General features: G+C 49.8%; 1 protein-coding gene and 1 long non-coding RNA gene across 6 annotated transcripts in view; one reads left to right on the top strand and one right to left on the bottom strand.

Moving 5' to 3' along the window:
- The window catches only part of Ppp1r16b (protein phosphatase 1 regulatory subunit 16B), a 97,783-nt gene extending 93,817 nt beyond the window's left edge, over nt 1-3,966 (bottom strand). Inside the window, exon 1 of one of the 4 annotated variants that reach the window (XM_069988347.1) lies at nt 3,882-3,966. The gene's annotated coding sequence lies outside the window, so the exon portion shown is untranslated. Of the gene's footprint in view, nt 1-1,578; nt 1,656-3,881 lie in introns of those variants that run through there. The other 3 variants (XM_069988349.1, XM_069988348.1, XM_069988350.1) reach the window with 3 other exon arrangements.
- On the top strand, nt 1,183-11,982 carry LOC138804073 (uncharacterized). 2 transcript variants are annotated; one of them, XR_011365159.1, is made up of 3 exons: nt 1,183-1,265; nt 8,207-8,345; nt 10,693-11,982. It is a non-coding gene; the product is annotated as an uncharacterized lncRNA (long non-coding RNA). The 2 variants fall into 2 exon arrangements; XR_011365160.1 differs by lacking the exon at nt 10,693-11,982 and adding an exon at nt 8,466-9,998.
- The last annotated feature ends 11,376 nt before the right edge of the window (nt 11,983-23,358 follow it).

The following is a 23,358-nucleotide window of genomic DNA, read 5'->3' as shown; positions in this document are numbered from 1 at the left end:
ACACTTAAGTCGGTGCCATCTTCCTTCCTAGAAGAAACAAGAGTCCCAGGAAGAGAAAGCCAGAAGCAGAAGTTGGAAAGGTGTCTCAGGAAGAAGGGGATCTCAGTGCTTCCTGGCTGGGCTGATGGGAACAGGGAATACATTGACAGATGAATGTAGACCAGCCCTTCCCCGACACACACAAAAAAATGAATCCTGAGCTTTCTCAGGTGCTGTGATCAGCCAGTCCTCCAGATCAAGCTGCCACCTGACAAACTGCAGGCTCTTGCTTTGGGTCAGCAAGCATTGAACATTCAGAGCCACTGGCAGGATGACCTCTGCCTCCCTCCTGGCCTTCCTCCTGCCCCAGCCTCCTTCGCTCTTGGTGCTGACTGGGCTTCAGCTGCAACTCCTGCCCACAGCTCACCAGACACTCCATTCTTCCCAGCCTGCGTGCCCTGACACGCATGGTTCTCCCTGTACAGGCCGCCTACCCACTCTGTTACCCACCACCTGGGAGACTGTCACTGCGGGCTCAAATGTGCTCCCGCAGCCAATTTTGCCCACCTGTTATTGGTAATAATAGACTAATCATAATAGCAACTAACATCTGCGAGTAAGCACTAGAAGGCCCAGAGCTGGGCTGATAACCACAGTGTCTCTTCTCCTCACATCTGCACTGGTCTACACAAGAGGAAAGGAAACTGTCCATCATCACCCTGTGACCAGGTGAAGGTTCATACCGTGGGCAGCCTGAGCCCACCTGTTCCTCCTGATCCTAACTCCATCTTCTTCCCATGGAAGCTTTGATTCCCCAGGGTTCCTTATCTATCTCCACACCTGTTTTGCTTCCAAGAAGAGATCTTAGAACTGCCTGGCACGTCTTAAAACCCCTTGCTAAGCATGAGGTCTGGAATGGACTCAATGTCTGCTCACTGAATCAATGAGCCCTGGGAAATGGCAACTAGCTGGGAAAGGCTAAGAGGCTGCTCACAGACTCTCTGGGGAAAGGCTCAAGCCAGACTCTCATTCACAAGAGAAAGACTCCCCCACTCGAGCTAAGACTTCTCCTGCCCCTGTAGCAAGAGACAGACGAGACACTGACCACCAATGCCACTGAAGCAGTGCAAAGCAGGAAGTGGGGGCAGCGGTGAGAAGAGTCACTTCCTGCCTACCTACCTGCTCCAGGTCCTGCCTCCTTCACTCCTCCAGCACTTCCTGAATGCTGTGGTCTCACAAGCCTTACAAACCATAAAGGAGGCGTTGCTGTGATGCCCATTTCACAGGTAAGAAAACTAGGGCTGGGGAGAGAAAGAGCGTTTTACCCAGGGCCTCAAGAGCTTACAGTCTCGGAGCTATCCGTCATTTCAACTAGACCTGCCTGGCTTCCTTGTTCTTCGAACTGGCTGCCTTCTGCTAGAGAGAAGCTCAACCACATCCTCCATGAAAGCTGATCTCTAAGATGTGCTAGGTCTAAGGTTATACCCTCCTCTGGGCTGGATGTCTAACAACTTCTACAAGTGTCCTGGGGGGTTGGCTAGGGTGGAAGAAGAGGACATGGTTATCAGGGAGGGGTGGCTGTGCGTTCCAGCACCATACCTGAATCCAGGTGTGTGAGCCTTTGCAATCTGCTAAACCAGGTTGGCTGAGCCCCCGGGAGTCCAGAAGAGCCTGGAGTGAAAGTTTCCAGAGGCTAGCGACACTGTGCAGAAAAGTCCTGCCCTAGGAGAAACCACCACCCTGCCTCAGCTTCCCCTCCCAGCCGCTCAGCTTCCACCAAAGACTTAGCAAATGGATTAGAATTTAACCTGGGCTCCAACTCCCTCAACAGGGGGAGCAAAGTCTGAGTGGGCATCAGGCTTTAGCCTGGCTGCCCCAGGGCAAGAGAAGGGAAGGTCCAGAGAACAACAGAAGTCTGGCTCGTGAGCTACAAGTGTCACCTCACAAGACCAAAAGAGAGGAAGGAAGGATCAAATGGGTCTTCCTCAATCTAAACAAGCCAGAGGCTGGGGCCGGCGAGAGGGTGTGAGGAGGAGGCCCCCTGTTGGGTAGACCCCAGCTGACAGTGAAGAGCATTCTCGGTCCCAAAGGGGTCACGCTGACACCCTGCCTGCAGCATCTTAGGGACTGAGGCGGCTGAGATGGGATTTGGATGACAGGTGGGAGAGAAAGAGAGGGAGGATCTGGGGTGGGGGTGGGGGGAAAGGGCGGGCTGGCAGGCGGCTCGCTGGAAGGAGTCACCGTGTCTCCACACCCCCCCCCCGCCGCCTCCTGCAAGCTGGCTCTTTGGTGACAGGGCCGAGGGAGGAAGCCGTGGAAACTCCCCCGACCCCCTCCAGAACGGCCCACCAGGGCCCCACTCCCGCACCTAAGAGACACGCCCCACCCCTCTCCAACCAGCCCCGAAGGTGGCTCCACCGCACCAGCGCTCCGCCCCGAGGCCGCGCATCACCCCCGCAGCCTGACGGCTCACCCCATTCCTAAGAGATAACTGAGGCCCGGGAGGCCAAGTGCGGTGCCCACCAGCACACGGCCAGCTACGCGCTGGCAGCGCTGACCAGCCTGGAAGGCGGCTTCGCAGAGGGAGGGTCGCGTCTCCCGTGCTCCCCCCAGCCGCAGCAAATGGCAGGACACCCCGGGGAGCACCCCGGCGGCCCGAAGCGGTGAACGCAGGCCCTATGCGGAGACAGCCCCGAGGCAGGGCGCCTGGTACCTCCAGCGCCCGGGTCCTCCACAGAGAGCGATTCAGAGGCCGCACCTGGCGCTCCGGGGCCGCGGGGAGCTGTGACAGCGAAAACAGGGACCCATTATGTGGGATCTAATCACATGGGCGCGCCAGAGGCTCGGCTTTCGGTTCCGAGCAGCGCCGCGCCGCCGCCTCCCTCTCCTTCCGCGCCCCCCCTCCCCGAGGTGCCGCCGAACCTCGGGGCCCGGGCCTGGCGCGAGCCGGCTGCGCCCCGCTGCCCCCCTCCCCAGACCAGATCCACAGCTCGCCCAGACTCCGTTACCCGCCCCCGGGGGCCGGGCGCTGCATCACCGGCGCCTCGCGTGAAGCCCGAGGCCGGGGCGCCCTGGGGAACACGGAGGAAGGGAGGCCGCACCGCGACGGGAAGCGGGTAGCCCACGCCTCGCGCTCCACGCCGTCCCCACCCGGGGCGATCTGGGCGCTCCGGGTGACCTTGGGGAAGACCCCCCCCCCTCTTCCTTAGATCCGGGCGACCTCTCGGGGAGCACGGCTCGGCTTCTCCCCCGGCCTCGGCGCCCAGGGGCGCTCCTCCCTGCGGGAGCCGGCGCGCGGGAGTCGCGCGCGGGGACCGGGGGAGCGGTCGGTGCAGCGATCGGGGAGCCATCGCGCCGGGTCTCCCCGGGGCAGGCGGAGCAGCCAGGAAGGTCCTGCAGGCGAGCGGCAGATCTGCGCCCAGGGGCGCCTGCCCACCCGAGCAGGAGCCGGTCGGTCCTGCTGCCGCCCGCCGGGACCACGCGCTGCCACGCGAGGGGGCGGCGCCCCCATCCGGACTGGGAGACCGGGCGCTGGAGGTGCTCGGCGCGCGGAGGCTCCGGCCGCTGGCAGGCAGCGATGGACACAGAATGCTCTTCCCTGCTCCAAGATCCGACCACCACAGCCCCAGCCAAAGACCTGCCCAAGCTCCCCCGCTCCCCACGCCAGACGCGCGAGGACGCCCCCACTCCAGACCAACTCCCCGGCCCCGCGCCCGCCATCCCAGCGCCACCCCCACCCAGTATCTCAAGACGCCCGCCCTCGTGCAAGCGCCCCTCGCCCCCAGCCAGGTTACCCCAGGTTGAGCCCACCTTCCCGGCCCAAATCACCACTCCCCGCGTGCGGTCGGGCCGCAGGCTCGCCAGGAAGGAGACGGCGGCGGCGGCGGCGCCGGGCTACTCACCCGCTCTCCCGAGCCCTGCCCCGGGCGGCTCCCGGCCCCTGCTGGGTCTGCAGGTCTCCGAGCCGCGGCTGCTGGTGCGGCGACAGAGCCGGCTGCGCTCGGCCGCGAGCCTCCGCGCCGCCTCCCGGCTCCTCCCCGGGGCGGGGCCTGGGCTCGCGGGAAGGGGTGGGCGCGAGGTGGGCGCGCTCCGCCCCAGCCGCCGCACGCGGGGCGGGGAAGGGTCCCGGCGCGCGCGGCCTGGGGCCTCGGGTTCGAGCTGCCGCCGCCGCAGCAGGAAATTGAAAGGAGCTCAGGTTGCCAGCCGAGGTAGGGAATCCTTCTCCTTTGAAGATCAGCTTCCCTTCCACACGGAATGTATTCGTGATCCCATTTCACAGATGCGTACGGTGGAGCCTCTGGGGTTAACCTTGATCCCAGCACCCCAGAAAAGGATCTGCGCCAGGGATCCCAGGCTCCTACCTGAGGGTCCACTGCAGCCCGCGTCTGAGGACCCCCAGCGCCCCCACCCCGGCGTCCAGGAGCCAGACTAGGTGTTGAGATGGACACAGGTTTGTGAGGGCAGGTGTGTCACCGGAGGAGAGCAAGACAAGTGTGAACAGGGGGACAAGTGACCTGCGACCTGGGCTCCCACCGTGTCCCCTTTCTGGAAAGGAGGTGGAGCGAAGGGGGAAGGAAGTGGCCCGCAGACGTGCGCGCCGTGGTGTGAGGCCCGCTGATCTAGACCTAGACCCAGGCCCTGCTGCTTGCCTGAGGTTTCTGGCTAACGCAGAACGTATGTTAACGCCACTTCTGGAGCCGTAGGCCTGCTTCGCGACAACGTTTTTAACTGTCTTTAAGTGGCCCTGGAGCAGCAGCAACTCCTCCTCTCCTTCCCCAGGAAGAACAGGGAAAGTTAAACAAAAGAAAGAAAAAGCAAACTCCATTCCCCCCAAATATCCTCTGGAATCCACATTCGCTGACCACTCGCTGAACAATAGGTTCTCTTTTCCAGCAAGGGCTTTGTTTCCTGAGCTCTTCCTGGCTCCCAGATTAGACTCAGCACCCCAGGGCCAACCAGGTGGTTTCAGTTTGGGGATGGTACCCAGCTAAATTGGGTTCACAGCACCCTGAGTTGGAAAACTCTGGGTCGTTACTAATCAATATTCTGTTGGGACTGATAGTACCAACTGGGCTTAGTGAATTCCTGATTGTTCAGGAAACTGAATGACTTCCCCCTGGAGGAACACGAAACCACAGTTGGCTCAGCTCCGGTGGCTCACGCCTGTCATCCTAGCTACTCAGGAGGCTGAGATCTGAGGATCACGGTTCAAAGCCAGCCCGGGCAGGAAAAATCCGTGAGACTCTTATCTCCAATAAACCACTCAGAAAGCGCTACCCTGGAGCTGAAGAGCTGAGGGACAGTGCCCAGGCCCAGAGATCAAACCCCACAACCAACAAAAAGAAAAAGAAAAGAAACCATGGTGGGGCTTATTCCAGTCTCCCCCCAAGTCCTGTGAGCTCCACCCTTCATTTGCCCCCTCCCTCTCAGTTCATTAATAATCCAGTTGTGAATGACACTATTTCAGTAGGAGCAATTAGAGAGGGAACAGGTGGAGGAGATTTAATGTGATGTTTAAAATAACCCAAGGGGACTGTTGTTGCCTGCAGCCTGTTCCCTTTGATTTTGACTGGGGAGCTGTGGGCTGGGAAGGAGGCGATTGTCTCTCCAAGGCAGGGATAGAACTTGGAGCCTGTGTTCCTGAAATGAAGTCCTTAAGGGCAGGGGTGTCCCCAGCCCCCAAGATGCCTGTTCATTCATGTTTCTTCCAAGAGGTGTTTGATAACACGAGGTGAAAGTATACTGTACTCAGAACGAGCTGGAGGACTCACACTTCCTAATTTTGAACTTACAACCGAGCTACACTAAGCATGACAATGTGATAAAGATAGGATGGACATCCAGATAAATAGAAAACTAACTGGAGAGCCCCATGCCAAAGACTGAATCTGGATCCCTTCCTTACACCATATGCAAAAGTCAACTTCTGTCAAGGATATGCCCATAAAACTGTTTTATTTTTTAATTAATTAATTATTATCTTTAAGTAGTTGTACAAAGCTGTTCCCATTCTACAAAACAGTATATGAGTACAGTGTCTGATAACATTGTTACCCATCTCTCCTAATTCATCCCTTCTCTCACTTTTTTTCTTTAATTGAGATTAGGTGATTACGTAAATTTCACATATTTCACAGTATTGTGGAATAGTGATAGTTAAAGTCACAAACACATTTTAACTTTCACAAGGCAACCTGATTTATTGTAGCATAAATCTGTGCGGCCTTGGATTAGACTATGGTTTCTGAGATATGACACCTAAAGCATAAGCAACAAAGGAGGGAAATGATGAACAGGATGTCATTAAAGTGAAAACTTTTAGCCCTGTGTGGTAGTTCATACCTGTAATCTAAGTGAGCAGGGTGATAGAGTTCAAAGCCAACATGGATAAATAGCAAAGCCCTGATTAAAAACAAAACAAACTGAAATTTTCATGCTCCAAAGGACACTACCAAGAAAGCAAAAAGGTATGTCATGGGTTGAACTTTGTCCCTTCCAAGCTGTATGTTGTCTCAGCTCCCCAATACCTCACCACAGTATAACGATTTTTGGAAATTAGATCCTCCCCCAACAGTAGGATTCCATGCTAAACACATGGGAGGCGGGGGGGGGGGGTAGATGGGGGACTTCTCTTCCAAACCTCTTCCACTCCTAGGTATGCACTTGCAAGAAATAAAAACCAAGACAGAGGCAGGTGGCTCATAATCCTTCCTAATCAGGAGGCTGAGATCCAGAGGATCGAGATTCAAAGCTATCCCAGGCAGAAAGACCTAAGAGACTCCACCTCCACTTAGCCAGCAAAAAGCCAGGCTGGAGGCATGGCTTAAGCCATAGAATGCCAGCCTGGAGCAAAGAAACCAAGCAATAACACAAGATCCTGAGTTCAAGCCCCAAGTGCTAACACCCAACATAGTACAGATGAGCAGAACTATGAATGCAACAGGTTTCAAGGTCACATGTCATAAGATTCTCTTTTAAATGTCCGGAGCAGGCAAAGCCATAGAGACAGCAAGCAGGTCATGATTGTCTCGCACTTGGGAGAGTGTCACGGGTTGGGGGGGGGAGGGGGAAGGTGGTAATGAAATGTTCTGTTGACCCCAGCGATGGCTGTATCACCAGGAATGCAGTTAAAAAGAGACCTGAACTGTATAAATACATGGCATGTAGATTACATCTCCATAAGTGCTTTGCTGGTTTTGGTTTGGCTGGTTGTTTCCTTTGAGACAGTTTCATAACATAGCCTAGTTAGCCTCAAATTTATGATCCTCCTACCTCAGCCTCTCAAGTACAAGAACAAACCACCCAACCAGCTTCACTAAAACTTTTTTGTTTACTTCTAAATGTGTATGGTACTGGAGTTTGAACTTGGGACCTTCTACTTGCTAGGCAGATATTCTACCACTTGGGCCCATCCCCCAGCCATGTTTCTGCTTGTTAATTTTGAGGTCGTTTCTCTTGAACTTTCCCATGGAGGCTAGCCTCAATCTCTCTCAACCTCCAGAATAGCTAGGTTTCCATGCAAGTTGTTTTATTTATTTATTTTTTGTTTTTGTTTTTGTCAGTCACAGGGCTTGAACTCAGGGTCTGGGTACTGTACCCCCGAGCTTAGTTTTTGCTCAAGGCACCACGTCTGGTTTTCTGGTGGTTAATTGGAGATTAGAGTCTGCTCGGACTGGCTTAGAGTCATGATCCTCAGATCTCAGCCCTCAGCCTCCTGAGTAGCTAGGATTATGAATGTGAGCCACCAGCGCCCAGCCCCTCAGCAGGTGCTCAGGCCTTGCTCAATCGAGGCTCTGGTCTCTATGCTGCTGGTGACTCCAGACCAGGCAAGAGTGCCCAGTGGTCTGAAATAAGCCTGGGCCAGCCAAGCAGGGTGAAAGGCATGTCAGCGAGTCCTGGCTCACACCCTAGCAGGAGGAGATGGTTGGACAGTCATTTCCTTTTTCGGCAGTGCCCATTTCCTGCTCTGCAAAACTCCAATTGTGTGTGTGTGTGTGTGTGTGTGTGTGTGTGTGTGTGTGTGTGTGTGTGTGTTCCCATGTCTCCATGCTTTTGAGGGAAGTGACCTTTCTTCACCCTCTTTTATCCACTCTCCAAAGCCATCTGCATACAATGGGAGCCCCGTAAGTGGTATGGAGGGAGCCCCAGACATTTGGGACTAGCCAAGGACAGGGTGGTAAGAGTCGAATGGTCTGCTTTTCACTTTTTGCTCCTTTTTTCCCCCTAGGTTTTCATTTTACACTAAGTTTATGGGGAATCCTGTGCATGGACTGTCAGCCTTCCTGCTTTAGCATCACTAATGGAGCAAAAGCTGGCCTCAAACTCCAGATCCTCCTGCCTCAGCCTCCGGAGTGCTGGGATTGCAGGTATGTCCCACCACACTGGGGCAGCTTAAGATCGTTTGAGGCCCAGACTTTACCCCAGACCATTTGAAACAGAATCAATGAAGATTGATCTTTAACCCAAATATGGCTTCCCCCAAACAGGACAAAACAATACAAGTATGTTGAAGATGCAACTTGACTGCTTAGCTCCAGGGTTCAAGACCCCAGCCTGAATCCCCATTTCTTACTCTGGGGGGAGCCACGGACTGTTTGGGGAAGAGAAGGTGGGAGACTTTGAGTGCTGCCTCCTGGGCACCCCTTTGCACCCCTTCCTCATTCCTTGGGGTGGGACAGGCCCAGGAACATGCCTTCTGACCAACTCTGATGAACAGCACACCTCAGCCAACACCTACCACAATCTTGGCAGCAACCTCTCATCCTCCAGCACCCCTTCCTTTGCCTTAAGTGGGGTTCCCCAAATCCTCTGAGGTATGGAACCATTTCAAATGTAGAACTCAGTGGCACAAGTCCATATGCCTAGCTACCAGGATCCCTGATCTTTAGAGAGAGATCTAAGTCCCGGGCCAGCCTAAGCTTAAAGAAAAAAATTTAAGTTTGAGAGACTCCATCTCAACCAGTTGCTGGTTGAGGTAGCGCATGCCTGTCATCCCAGCAATGGGAGAAGCACAATGGCTGGGAGTGGTGGCATGCTTCCCAGCAAACATGGAATAAACAAAACTAGGAGGATAACAGTTCTAGGCTGGCCTGGGCATAAAGCAAGACAAGACCTTGGAAATGACCAATGCAAAAAGAGCCTGGAGATGAGATTCAATTGGGGGAGCACTTAAGGCCCAGAGTTCCAGCTTCCGCACTGCTCCATAAATAACTGAATACAAATCGTAAAGAGAGATCCCATTCTTTTTTTTTTTGTCGGTCCTGGGGCTTGAACTCTGGGCCTGGGCACTGTCCCTCAGCTCTTCAGCTCAAGGCGAGTGCTCTACCACTTGAGCCACAGCACCACTTCCAGTTTTCTGAATGGTTTATTGGAGATAAGAGTCTCCCGGACTTTCCTGCCCTGGCTGGCTTTGAACCCGGATCATCAGATCTTAGTCCCCTGAGTAGCTAGGATGACAGGCGTGAGCCACTGGTGCCTGGCTTGAGATCCCATTCTTCAATCACCGATATAATTAGTTGAGGAAGGGAGCCATCCCCAGGAGATGCTGAAGTCATGGAGTAACACAGTTTCTGGGGCCAGACACCAGTGGCTCACGCCTGTCATCCTAACTACTTAAGAGGCTGAGTTCTGAAGATCGCAGTTCAAAGCCAGCTCGGGCAGGAAAGTCCCTTAGACTAATCTCCAATTAACCACCAAAAAATCAGAAGTGGCTCTGTGGCTCAAATGGTAGAGCACTCGCCTGGACATGAAGAGCTCAGGGACAGCGCCCAGGCCTAGAGTTCAAGCCCCATGGCCGACAAAAGAAAAGTTTCTGGGGAGCCAAATATTCACTCTGGTCAAAACATTACACCACAGGGGCTGGGAAGTTGGCTCAGTGGTAGAGCGCTTGCTTTGCATACCTGAGGCCCTGGGTTCGATTCCTCAGCACCACATAAGCAAAAAGAAAAAAGCCAGAAGTGGTGCTGTGGCTCAAGTGGTAGAGTGCTAGCCTTGAGCTGAAGAGCTGAGGGACGGCACTCAGGCCTAGAGTTCAGGCCCCACGACTGGACACCCCCCCCCCAAAAAAAAAAACAATATTACACCACAGATTGCTTACTAACGAGAAAGGGGGATGTGTGCCTTTACCTGGGCAGAGCTAGGGGTCTCTTTACCCAGGACCCAACGCAGACTCCTGCGGAAGGAGACAAGGCAACATTGTTTCCCCCACTCCCCCCCTCCCCCAACCCCGTCATGATGCAATGACACGCACTCAGCACCATGCACGTCATATCTGGCCCCAAATACTTAACCTGATTTTGGTGAGGAGGAAAATTTAGACAAATCTAGAATATGGGGCATTCTACAGGCCTGGGACCTCTTTTTCTAAAAGTTAGTCTCATTAAAAAGCAAAAAAGGTGAGGAGTTATTTTAGATTAAAAGAGACTAAAGGTACATAAAAATACATGGTATATGCACCTCGTTTGGATCTTGGAGAGAAAAAAAATTAGCTGTAAGAACCACAGCCAACGTGGAATTTCAGTGTTCTGTGTATATTAGATGTGGGTCTGGGAAGGTCAGAAATACAGTGGTCCTTGTACTTTTCATTTCTCCAGAGGCTTGTTATTTTTCAAAATGAAAAACTTGAAAGAAATACCGATTCTGGGTCTTCCTCTTGGACTGAGGTCAGGCCTGGGGTCTGAATTGTGATTTTTTTTTTTTTTTTTTTTTTGCCAGCTGTGGGTCTTGACCTGACCTCTGGGCCTGGGCGCTGTCCATCAGCTCTTCAGATCAAGGCAAGCACTCTACCACTTGAGTCACAGCACCACTTCTGGTGTTCTGGCGGTTAATTGGAGATAAGCGTCTCACAGACTTTCCTGCCTGAGCTGGCTTTGAACCTCGATCCTCATAATCTTAGCCTCCTGAGTAGCCCGGCTTGTGATGATTTTTTTAAAGTCTCTCTTCACATAGCCCAGGCTGGCCGTGCATTCACACCCCTCCTGTTTCAGCCTTCTGAATGCTGGGATTACAAGTGTGCACCACTGCACCTGGCCTGGAAATCTGCATTTTTAAAAAAGAAGTGCTGGGATTGCTTGTGTCTGATGCAGAATGTCACCATGTCCAAAGTCACCCTGCACGTCCCCCTGGCAACCTGTGCTACTGAAGACTTTGTCTTTACATACCTAGTGAGGTATCATCATTCGCACGACATATCCTGTTCCCGCTCCCTTGCCTGGGTCCCACTCTTCTCTCATGTCAGTTCAAATGTCACCTCTCAAGGGAGGCTTCCCAGAACCACTTGGTCAGAGCAGAAGAGACAACATTGTCACTTTACCTGCAGTAGTGATCGCTGAATCCATCTTTGCTTCTCTATTAGGCAGCGTTATGGCCGGTCTTCCCCAGATCCCAAATTCACAAGGAGAAGTCCTAACACTCAGCATCTCAAAATGTGGCTATGTTTGGAGATGGGGGGGGGGGTCTTTGCTGTTAATTGGATGTAGTGTCCTCAAAGGCCCAGGTATTAAAGACTTTGTCTCCTGTGTGGTATCATGAGGAGGTGCTGTGGCCCTTTAAGAGGTGGAACCTAATGGGAGGCCCTTAGGTCATTGCCTTTACTATGTCTCCTGGCTTGTGACTGCGGGGTTCTCCTTCCCAAGTGCTTCCCCACCTTAAGCTTCTGTTGCTGAAGGCCCAAAGTGTGGAGAGCTGCGGGAGCCACGACCAAAGACGGCCGCAAAAGCAACATTGTAGCTAAAATGGCGGGGCTGCGTGGTGCGGCTGCAACCTAAGATGGCCAGGGCTCCCGCCTTCCGTCTTCCCGGTGACGGTGACGAGTGCTCTCTGTAAAAAACAACTCCTTATATGGCTATGACTTGGCTCCTAGTTTGCTTCCGTGTTTGCAGCCCTATCGGTATATGCCACGTGGCGCTTCGGGATTGGCCATCCAGGAGGCTTATAACCGGAGCGCAGGGGCGGGGGGATGGAGAAGCAGGGAGAAGCAGGGAGAAGCAGGAAGAAGCGGGCTGGAGAAGCGGGAAAGAAGATGTTGTAAAAGGTCCTGAATAAACCGCATTGAGAAGAATCCCGCGTCGCGTCTTCCTTGCTGGTCGAGGTGGTCGCCACACCAAAGTAATGGGAACACGTGACCTTAGACTAGGGAACCAAGGGCAACCCTTCCTCTTTATAAGTTCATAGCCTTAATTACACAGGATTCTAGATACATACAGTGAGACCAAATGAGGATAGGAGAGAATCACAAAGGTGCAATACCCAAGCGCCTCTTCATATGTATATAAAATAATATACATACTGAAACATACATACTGAAAGGAACTAAAGATATGGGAACAAAGAACTTTTTCTTAATTTACCTTATATATGGTATATTCACATGCATATCTGTGGGATGGTTGAGGGCACAGAATCCGAGGAAAAAGGGAGAAAAAGTCCAGCAGTGGAGCGCACTGGACAGCAATGAAAGTGCACTGTGCAATTCGCGGGTGGAGATGGGAGGGAGGGACTGGGAGAGAATGAGGGACAGGTGACTCTGTGTGAAAGGAAATGGACTTATTACCTGACTATGTAAAGGTAACCCCACTGTTTATCACCTCTAAAACAACAATAAAGTAAATCGGCGGGGGGGGGGGGGGGGGGGGGGAAGGTCATGTTTTGTGAGGGCAATGAAAAGGTGACTGGTAGGGTAACTACGTTGTGAAAGTAGCTAGGGTAAAATGGGTCCATGTGAGTGGACCTTATTCCATCAGGAACCCTGATCTTCCTGGGGAAGGACGAGGAGACAGAGAAAGGCCAGCTGAAGACACTGGAAGAAGGCAGCCAGCCAGCCGCAAGCCCAGGAAAGAGGCCTCAGAAGACACAAGGCTGCTGACACTTTGATGTCTAACTGCCAGCTTCTAGGATCGTGAGAAATTAAGTGTCTGCTGTTGAGCCTTCTCAGCCTGTGGTCTTCTGTTGTGGTGGCCTTGGGCCACTAATACAGACAGCACCATTGATGAAAGACTGGGATGGTTCAGATGCCAGGGTCCAGTGAAGACAGGGCCGAAGGAGGAGCAGAGTGAGGGTTTGCTGAAGGAACAAAACGGCCACCTTTATACGGCTGGGGGGCAGGGGAATGTGGCTTAGTGGTAGAGTGCTTGCCTAGCATGCATGAAGTCTTGGGTTTGATTCCTCAGTACCACATAAACAGAAAAGGTCGGAAGTGGTGCTGTGGCTCAAGGGATAGAGTGCTAGCCTTTAGCAAAAGTAGCTCAGGGACAGTGCTCAGGCCTTGAGTTCTTGCGCTAGGACTGGCAAAACAAAACAAGACAAAATAATACATGGGCCGGACACTAGTGGCTCATGCCTGCAATCCTAGCTACTCAGGAGGCTGAGATCTGAGGATCGAGGTTCAAAGCCAGCCTGGGCAGGAAAGTCCGTGACTCTTATCTCCAATAAACCACTAGAAAACCAGAAGTGGTGCTGTGGCTCAAGTGGTAGAGCGCTAGCCTTGAGGTGAAGAGCTGAGGGACAGCGCCCAGGCCAGAGTTCAAGCCCCACGACTGACAAAAAAATAATAATAATACACAGCTGGGAATTCTATGGAGGGAAATGTTCCTCATCCATGCACAGTTCTGAAAACACAACAAGATAATAATACTATATCAGAAGTCATCAACTGATGCTGAGGTTTCTTTCCTTCCACCTTTGTCCTGTTGGTGGCGCTGTTGTTACCCTCCAGCCTGCAGCCATGGTCACTCGCTGCCATCTCTACACATAGAAGTTGTTCCCTTATTCTGAGTGGCAAAATCAAGCCCAGAGCCTCAGCTCAGGGGAGAGAAGGTCTTCGGCTTGGGAGTGACCTAGGCAAAGCTGAAGGAGGAAGGCAAGGTGTACATCCCCAGAGAAGGGACTTGGATGGAAGACAATGCTCAACCTCAAAATGACTGGGAAATGCAAACAGAATAGCCAGAGTTAACCTTCTCAGCCGTCCCATGCCTGGTAACCCTAGCTGCTCAGGAGGCTGAGATCTGAGGATACTGATTTGAGACAGCCCAGGTGGACAAATCCAGGAAACTTTTTATCTCTGGTTAAGCAGGAAAAAAAAAAAAAGCACCAGAAGTGGAGCTATGGCTCAAGCAATAGAGTACCAGCCTTGAACAAAAAAGCTAAGGAAAAGCACGAGACCCTGAGCGCAAGCCCTAGAACCAGCACAAAAGGGGGAGAGGGAGGAAGGGGGGGAGACAGGTTTGTCAATACTTTGCCAGGCTAAGATTGGTACCTGAAGGCCCTGCGTTGAGAGGAAGGTAAACGCTAGAAGTCATTTTGGAGAGAAATTTGGCATTATATAAGAAAGTTGGCTGCACACACCTTGTGGCCCAGCAGTCCACATTTAGGAAGACCTGCCTAGAACATTCTCCCATCTTCCAGAGCAGGGAGTGATAGCTAAGGATATCCACTCTGTCTTTATATGTAAGAACAAGACTAGGAACATCCTAAAAGTCTGCCCATAGGGGAATGCACAGATGAACCAAGGAGCCTTTTCTATGATAGCATTCTGAACAACTGAAAATGAACTGAGATAAAGCTACCTGGAGAACAGAAAATGCAATGGGAAATGGCAAGTCAAAATGGATACTTCCAGTCTTGTTACTTCAGAAACACAGTGGCATTGGTTTGTGACATGTACATGTGCAGTAGAGATTTAAAATAGGGGGGTACAGATCTAGTCTTTCTCCTTTACTCTGAACCACTGGGGAGGAGATGGTTATAGGGATCTCATTTTAGGGAAGAACCAGGAAGAGATCAGAGTGCAGAAGAAATGAGGTCATGTGCTGGGCACTGGTGGCTCACGCCTGTAACCCAGCTACACAGGAGGATGAGATCTGAGGATCATGACTCAAAGCTAGCCTGAGCAGGAAAGTCCACAAGACTCATATCTCCAATAAACTACCAATAAAATGCCAGAAGTCGTGTTGTGGCTCAAGTGGTAGAGCACTAGCACTGAGCAAAAGTAGCTCAGGGATAGTATGTGGGCCCTGAATTCAAACCCCAGGAGCAGTACATAGACAGACAGACAGACAGACACACACACACACACACACACACACACACACACACACACACACACACACACACAATGAGGGCATGTACATTGACTATATTTCTCTCCTGAAGTACCCTGCACTTGTTGATGGCTCTCTCTGGGCTTTGGACATTGCTCATGCCCCTTGCCTCAGTTTCCCCAATCATAAAATAGGACTATAAAAATGCCCATCTCCTAGTCATGATGTAGACTGAGTGTAAGCACTTGGCACCATGTCTGAGAGTAAAAGTAGTGTTTACTGTTATTACTTGATCTTATTTCTCTCTTCCTGCAAGGAACCTCTGCCTACCTTTCTGAGACATGAACATTTCATGGCTTTCTTCAACATCACTGAACATTTCAAAGTACAAGTCTGAGAGCAACCTCTTATCTTAAACCCTGGAAGAGTTGGGAAGGCTAAGGGATTTTCTAAGTGTAATGTAGTGCCTATGCTCACTGTACCCAGTGAGCTGAATCAAAATCACTAGGAAGGCTAGTTACAGGGGGCGGGACATCACTGGCACAGGGGCAGTGCTGAAAATGTCCATTTCTCTCCAGTTCCTGGGTGACAAGGCTGCTCCTAATCTGGCAAGCCACACTTTGAGGGCTGCTGCTCACTCTGATGCAAACCCTGCCCCCAGCCTCCAAGGGAGGTCTGCAGCAGTGCCCCCTGTCCAAACATTCTGATGTCCTTGAGAATGTTAAGGTTAATTAAGGTTAGTCATAGCCCCACATCAGCTCAGATTAGGGTTAGCTGCTGAGTGAGCCCTTGTAAACTGATGAAAACAAGCTATCAGTTCTCAGAGAAGTCTGGATTTGGGAAAAGAATATAAGAAATTGTGGAAATTTTTTTTGGTGGATTGTGGGGCTTGAACTCAGGACCTGGGTGCTATCCCTGAGCCTCTCTGTGCTCAAGGCAAGTGCTCTACCACTTGAGCCACAGCACCACTTCCAGTTTTTGAGTGGTTAATTGGAGATAAGAGTCTCAGGGGGACTTTTCCTACCCGGACTGGCTTCAAATCCCGATCTTCAGATCTCAGCCTCCTGAGTAGCTAGGACTATAGATGTGAGCCATCAGCACCTGGCCTGAAATTGTGAAATTTCATGATGTAATATGAAAGGATATTTTTTAAAAAACCAGTAATGTTATGTTTTGCTTGTTTGAGAATGAGATCTTGCTATGTAGCTCAGGCTAGCTTCCAATTTGAGATCCTCCTGTGTCAACCTCCCAAGTATTGAGATTAAAAGTATGTACCACATCTGGCTATGACATGCTTTTTAAACTACAGTTGACCCACCACCATCAGAGCTGGTGAACTCTGGTAGAATGAATGAAAGTAAGATGTTCCTAAAAGAAACAGCATATCTTGCAGTGTTTCTGGTGACCACCAGGTGGCAGCACCAGTGCTGCCGAAGCTAGTAATATTCAAAGAGAAGTATTCTGTGTATTTGTCTCACTCTGTAGCCCAGGATGGCCTCAAACTTGGGATCTTCCTAGCTCAGCCTCCTGAATGCTGGAATTACAGGTGTGCACCAGCTCCTTTTGTATGAAATTATAAGAAGTGTAACTGCTCCAGAAGAGCCACTGGAACTTAGCTTTGCTGTGTAATAAACAACCCCTAAAACTTGGTTAAAGCAACCATTTTACTATGTTGATGAATTTGGGGAAAGTACTCCATATCTGGGAAGGAGTGAGCATGGTGGCCCAAGTCTCATCAGGTCTGTCAGTCTGTGGGGTTTGTGCTGGGCTGGCCTGGGCTTCCAGGGGACAGGATATAAGAGGCCTAGAGAGGCCTCCATGTACATTTGTGATGTCTGCCATGACTTCCACAGGCGGGGTGATTTAAACAACAGTGCTTTAGCTCCCAGAGTTCTGGAGGAATCGTCCCAAGTGACAACAGGGTTTGTTTCTTCGCAGGCCTCTGTCCTGGGTTTGCAGATGGCCCCTGGCTGTGGCCTTTGTTCCATGCACAGATACCCCCAGTACCTGTGTTCAAATCTCCTCTTCTCACAGGGACAGCCGTCAGATCGGATCCAGGCCTACCCCAACCGCCTCCGTTTAACACCTCTTCGAAGGTCTGGTCTTGAAGAGCATGGCCCCTGCAGTGTCCGGGGGCTTGGTCCAGCATGCACCTTGCTGATAGCACTGCACTTGCCCGTGGGTCACTCTCCATCAGATGGAGAATGCTTCCGGAGCCAGAGAGGTCCCAGCAGGAGGCGAGGAGGTAGAAGGACTGAGGCCATCTCTGTGCCCTTGATGCCCTCCGCTGCCCCCTGTAAAAGGCCAGGCTTCTTCACCCCTCCTGAGCTCTCTGCACATCCCCCCCTTCTCCCAGGGGCCAGGGGACTCAGGCCCTTACACACTGCTTCTGGCTGTCTTGGAACAGCGCCACCTTGTGCATAAAACTGGAATTGCCTCTTCCGTTCCAGGAACCCCCCAGAGGCCCAGGCTTGAGCAAAGCTACCCCAGCTACTGCCCCAATCTAGCCCATGGCTGTAGACAGGTGAATGGCTACTTCCCCTTTGGGCCCAGCAGGAATCGCTGACCACAGAATTTTGAGCACGTGTGCTGTCTCTGCTTCCACTGAGAAGTTTCAGGGTAGTTTGTTCCACAGCAATAGGTAACTGAGCCCTGGTGTTTGGTCCCTTCTGCTCAAGTGCTCTCTAAGCTTCTAGAGACCTCTCACTGCCAAGATGGTTCATACATATACATATATATAAATGTGTATATGTGTGTGTGTGTGTGTGTGTGTATGAGCACCTCTCCCCAGTGCTGCTGACCTCTGGGTCCTGGTGCAACTACCCTTGCTTGTGGCTCTGGTCCCAGAGAATCCTGCCTGGAAACACCTTCAGGCAAGGCTGGATCCAGGCCCTCAGTGATGTGACTCAGTTCTTGATTCTGCATGATACTGCTGGGATTGATTCTGCAAAGGGAACTTCCCCATGTCGTCTCCCTGGCTTACTCCCAAGACTAACTCTGAATGGGGGACGCTCTCAGTGGCCTGGCTTCTGTCCCCTGACCTGGCTGTGTGCAGTAGGGGAGCTTTCCAGGTGTCCAAGACAGTGGAGAAAAGCCTGGAACAGAACCTCATGGGACACAGGTAGCAGCATCCAGCAGGGGACAGACAGGCAACAGTCTTGCAGGTAAGACTAGTATAATAAGTGAATTATTAATTATTTTATTTTCATGTCATGATCGTATTCTTCATATCGAGGACACTTCACATTGTAATCTTATTTGGTGTGTTCTGTTAACTTATCTTCATAACCTTTTAAACTAGTCTCATGAGAGCCTAGTATTCTTCAATTTGTTGATTTTTCTTTTTATAGTACCATGGCCCAGGCTGGTTCTGAACTCAAGGTCCTTCTGCATCAGCCTCCTGAGTGCTGGGATTACAGGTGTGAACCACCACATTTAACCTTTTTTTTTGTTGTTAAAAAAAAATTTTTTTTTTGGGTCCGGTCATGGGGCCTGAACTCTGGGCCTGGGCACTGTCCCTCAGCTCTTCAGCTCAAGGCTAGCACTTTACCACTTGAGTCACAGTACCACTTCCGGCTTTTTTCTTATGTGGTGCTGAGGAATCGAACCCAGGGCCTCAGGCATGCAAGGCAAGCGCTCTACCACTGAGCCACCTTCCCAGCCCTTGTTAAAATTTTTTTATTTTATTGTAAAGATGCTGTACAGAGGGGCTACAGTTACATGAGTAAGGCAATGAGTACATTTCTTTTTTTCCCATCTTCCCCCTACCCCCCCCCCCACACTTTTTTGTTTTAAAGCTTTTGGTCTAGACATTTTGTTGGTAGCAACATCATTTCCCAAATATATGTGCATACAGGGGTATTTTTGCAGCCCTATTTATAGTAAAAGAAATTTGGAAGCATTTATTGGAATGACAAGGGCGGAACAATGAAACAAACCATGGGATGAGACAGAATAAATGCCATTCCAATGTTAAAATGAATGAGTTGCCTCTCAAGACATGTGCAGGAACAACATGAACAATCCCTTCAAAGTCAGAGTAAAGGGAAGAGGCATGTCCCTTGCCAGGGATGGGGGGTGGGGTGGGGCAGGAAGATTCTGCCTATCTCTTAATCTATTAATTTTATGGGATGCAAATAAGTATAACCACAGAATTATTTGAGGACTTAAAAATTGATTCTGAAGATCATGAAGGGAGAAAAAATCAAGAAAGATCTGAGCGAGGGAGGGAGTCTCGGGAGACAAATCTGCCAGACCTTAAGTATATTATAAAGTGACTATAATAAACAGTTCATGATGAATTCAGAAATAGAGAGATGAATGGAGCAGACAAGAGAGTCTGGAAGCAAACCAAAAGATTAGAAGGTCATTTAATAAATAATATAAGTAGAATTTAAATCTGCAGGGAGAAGATGGATGAGTCAATAAATACTGTTCTTTTGACTGGCTAGTTGTCTGAAAAGAAGTCAATTAAAGTCCAATCACAAACCTATGCCAAGATGAATTCCATCTGGATAATTTGCTGATTAAATAACATCCAGCTGCCAGAAAGGTATAACTAGGAGGCAAAAGTTAGCAGACTCTATCTTAAAAACAAGATGGGTTGGGTACGAGTAGCTCACAACTATAATCTTAGCTACTTAGGGGGCTAAGAGCTGAGGAATGCAGTATAGAGCCAGTCCAGAGAGCAAAGTCTGTGAGACTTTTATCTCCAACTAACCACCAAAAAGCTGGACGCGGAGCCATGGCTCAGGTGACAGGATGCTATCCTTGAACAAAAAGTCTAAGGAACAATGTCCAGGCCCTGAGTTTAAGCTTCAGGATACAGTGATCCCTCATCTGTCGTGGGAGTTAGGTTCCAGAGACTCCATGACAGGTGGAAATCTGCAAAGTAGCAGCACTAGTCATCCCTTGCTATATCATGGATTGCTTATTGCTACTTTGTGGATTTTTTCTATCTTGAGGGTCTCCAGAACATAACACCTGCCATAGATGAGGGATCACTATTTGTGTATTTTTTAAAAAGGAATACAGTGAAGCCACAATAAGTAAATCACAGTATAGTGAGGGACGATGGTATACACATATACATACACATACACACACACACAATCAATTAATCAATCAATTGATGCAGAATCCTGGGAGACAGCAAAGCCTCTAGCAGGCAGGAGAGGTTTCCCAAGCCTGGAAAGACGATCTGTGGACAGAAACAGATACCTTTGGTCAAGGAGAATGTCCAACAGAAGTAGCTATGTGGGATGGAGCCAGGGGAATAAACACTGACCCTTCTCTGTCCCTCCCAATCCTGTGAGGGCTCCCTAATGTCCAAACTCAATTGAAGATGAAGGCTAGAGGTCCCTCTGATACAGACCACTTAGGTCAACTTCTTAGGGCGAAGGCCAGCACGAGAAGGTGGAAAGAGGATCTAAATGGGGCAAGTATGTTCAACAATACCAATGAAATGCAGTCAGCCAAATCCAGAATGTGGAAAATGCTCTGGTACCTCCTCCATCAACTACTTCCCCCAGCAAATTCTCTCCCACTAAATACTCCTGTTAAATACTTTGCCCCCATGAAATACTTGTCCCATCAAACACTTCTCCCATCAAATTCTCCCTCACCAAATATGCCCCTACTAAATATCCCCCATCAACTAATATCCCCCCAACAAATATGCCACCATTAAATACTTCCTCCATCAAATACTTCCCCACCAAATACTTCCCCCATCAAATACTCCCACATCATAGTTACTTCAACAAATACTTCTCTTACCAAATATTTCCCCATCAAATACTTCCTGCATCAAACACTTCCCGCACCAAACACTTCCCCCGTCAAATACTAATCCCACCAAATACTCCATCAAACATTTCCCCCTAAAACTTCTCCCATCAAATACTCCCCCACCAAATATTTCTCCCATCAAATATTTCCTTTATCAAATACTCCCCATCAAGTATTTTCCTCATCAAATACTTCCTTCATCAAATACTTCCTCCATCAAATGTCTCCCACCAAATACAGCTGCCATCAAATATTCCTCTATTAAATACTTCCCCTCCAAATACTTGCACAACAGATACTCTCCCATCAAATACTCCCACCAAATACTCCCAATACTTTTCCCATTAAATATTTCCCCCATCAAATAGTTCCCTCATGGGGGTAGGAAGGGGATGGGAAGGGGAAACAAAGAAGGAGGCTACAATGCTTGATAAGAAATGTACTCTTGCCGGGCGCTGGTGGCTCAGGCCTGTAATCCTAGCTACTCAGGAGGCTGAGATCTGAGGATCTCGGTTCAAAGCCAGCCCGGGCAGGAGAGACCGTGAGACTCCTATCTCCAATAAACCACCAGAAAACCGGAAGTGGCGCTGTAGGTCAAGTGGTAGAGCGCTCGCCTTGAGCTGAAGAGCTGAGGGACAGCGCTCAGGCCCAGAGTTCAAGCCCCACGACCGACAAAAAAAAAAAAAAGAAATGTACTCTTATCTTGCCCATGTAATTGTAACCCCTCTGTACAGTATTTTCACAATAAAAAAAATAGCTGGGGCTGGGAAGGTGGCTCAGTGGTAGAGCGCTTGCCTTGCATGCTTGAGGCCCTGGGTTCGATTCCTCAGCACCACATAAGCAAAAAGAAAAAAGCTGGAAGTGGCGCTGTGGCTCAAGTGGTACAGCGCTAGCCTTGAGCTGAAGAGCTGAGGGACAGCGCCCAGGCCCAGAGTTCAGGCCCCATGATCGGACCCAAAAAAAAAAAATAGTTCCCTCATCAAATAGTTACTCCATCAAACTTTCCCATCAAACAGTTCCCCCTTCAAATATCTCTCCATCAAATACTTTCCCCATCAAATGCTCCCTTATTGAATATTCCCCTATCAAATACTTCACAAAATATTTTCCCCATCAAATACTTCCCCATTGAATACTCCATGGAATATTTCCCTCCCACCCCCCCCCCCATACCAATTTAAAAACCTTTAGGAAGCGTAACACAAGCAAGAGTGGACCATGTTTTAGATCCTGATTCTAATAAACTGGCTGTTGTTCTTGAGCTTATTTTTTGTTACCAGGTTCCAATTCAGCCTGTCAGTCTGCTAGGACCCCAAGAGCCTCCTGGGGTGATCATTTCCTCGCTTTCTAGTATTCCAGGATATCCAGGTCATCTTCCGCATTCCCTACCCTTGAACTGGAAACAGACATTTAATCGCTCTTCTCAGTGGAGAACGGATTTGAGAAGCAAGGATGTGGGCATGTGGGGAGTTCCTGGTTGTCGAGGGTCCATTATTCTAGTCTATATTTCAGCTGAGAAACTGACATTTTTAGAGAAAATGTATCATGTGTTCATACCACTATTTGCATTTGGAACTTATAGAATTATAGAATTCATAATTTTGCATCTTTTTATACTGAAATTTTTGGCTCCTCACATTAACATAGTCATTTGAATATGCAGACATATCTACTTATCTTCATAATAACCATCCCAATGCTATTATTAACATAATTTATAAAAACTGTAGGACTTCTTTGCAATTCACTTTAGTTTTAGAACTGAGCCCACTAAAGAGGTATACTCAGCTACTATTTTTTGTCAACAACTGTGAAAAGCCACTTAAAATAGTCATTTAGTTAAAGCCACTTAAAATAAGTCCTCTGTGAAAGCTACCAACTTGTTATATAACTGGACTCGCTTCCTTTGGTTTGCTTTGCTTTTAAGGGCTGAATTCTCATTTGGATTGAAGTTGGACTGTTTTATAATTGTACAACACATCCATGATTTCCAGATCACATACACACAGCACGGACTGTTGGTTTTGCAGGACTAGGGAATAAGCCAAGGACCTCGCATATGCTAAGCAAGTGCTCCACCACTGAGTTGCGCCCTCAGCTACCCAGATAGGTAGGTATTGTTTCTACATAAGGTTTCAATATGTAACCCAGGTTAGTTTTGAACTTGTGATAGGTCTTCCTGCCTCAGTCTCCCAAGGGCCACGAATGCATACACTATTACTCCTAGCTAGTATAAACTGAATGGGACAAGAACTCTCAAACTCTGTAGATTACTTGTTATCTTCATTTTCAAGAATACAGCTGCCTATTAAAAAGGTATGAATGGCGGGGCTGGGAAGGTGGCTCAGTGCATGAGGCCCTGGGTTCGACTCCTCAGCAACACATAAGAAAAAAGAAAAAAGCCAGAAGTGGCGCTGTGGCTCAAATGGTAGAGAGCTAGCCTTGAGCTGAAGAGCTGAGGGACAGCACCCAGGCCCCCCCCCAAAAAAAAGTTATAAATGGGACTGAGAATGTGGCTTAGTGGTAGAATGTTTGCCTCGCATGCATGAAGCCC

Source organism: Dipodomys merriami, unplaced genomic scaffold, assembly GCF_024711535.1.
Source record: "Dipodomys merriami isolate MVZ:Mamm:240054 unplaced genomic scaffold, mDipMer1.0.p SCAF_354, whole genome shotgun sequence".
NCBI classification, from domain to species: Eukaryota; Metazoa; Chordata; class Mammalia; order Rodentia; family Heteromyidae; genus Dipodomys; species Dipodomys merriami.
The sequence above is the reverse complement of the archived record's forward strand: the minus strand, read 5'-3'. Positions and strand labels throughout refer to the sequence as shown.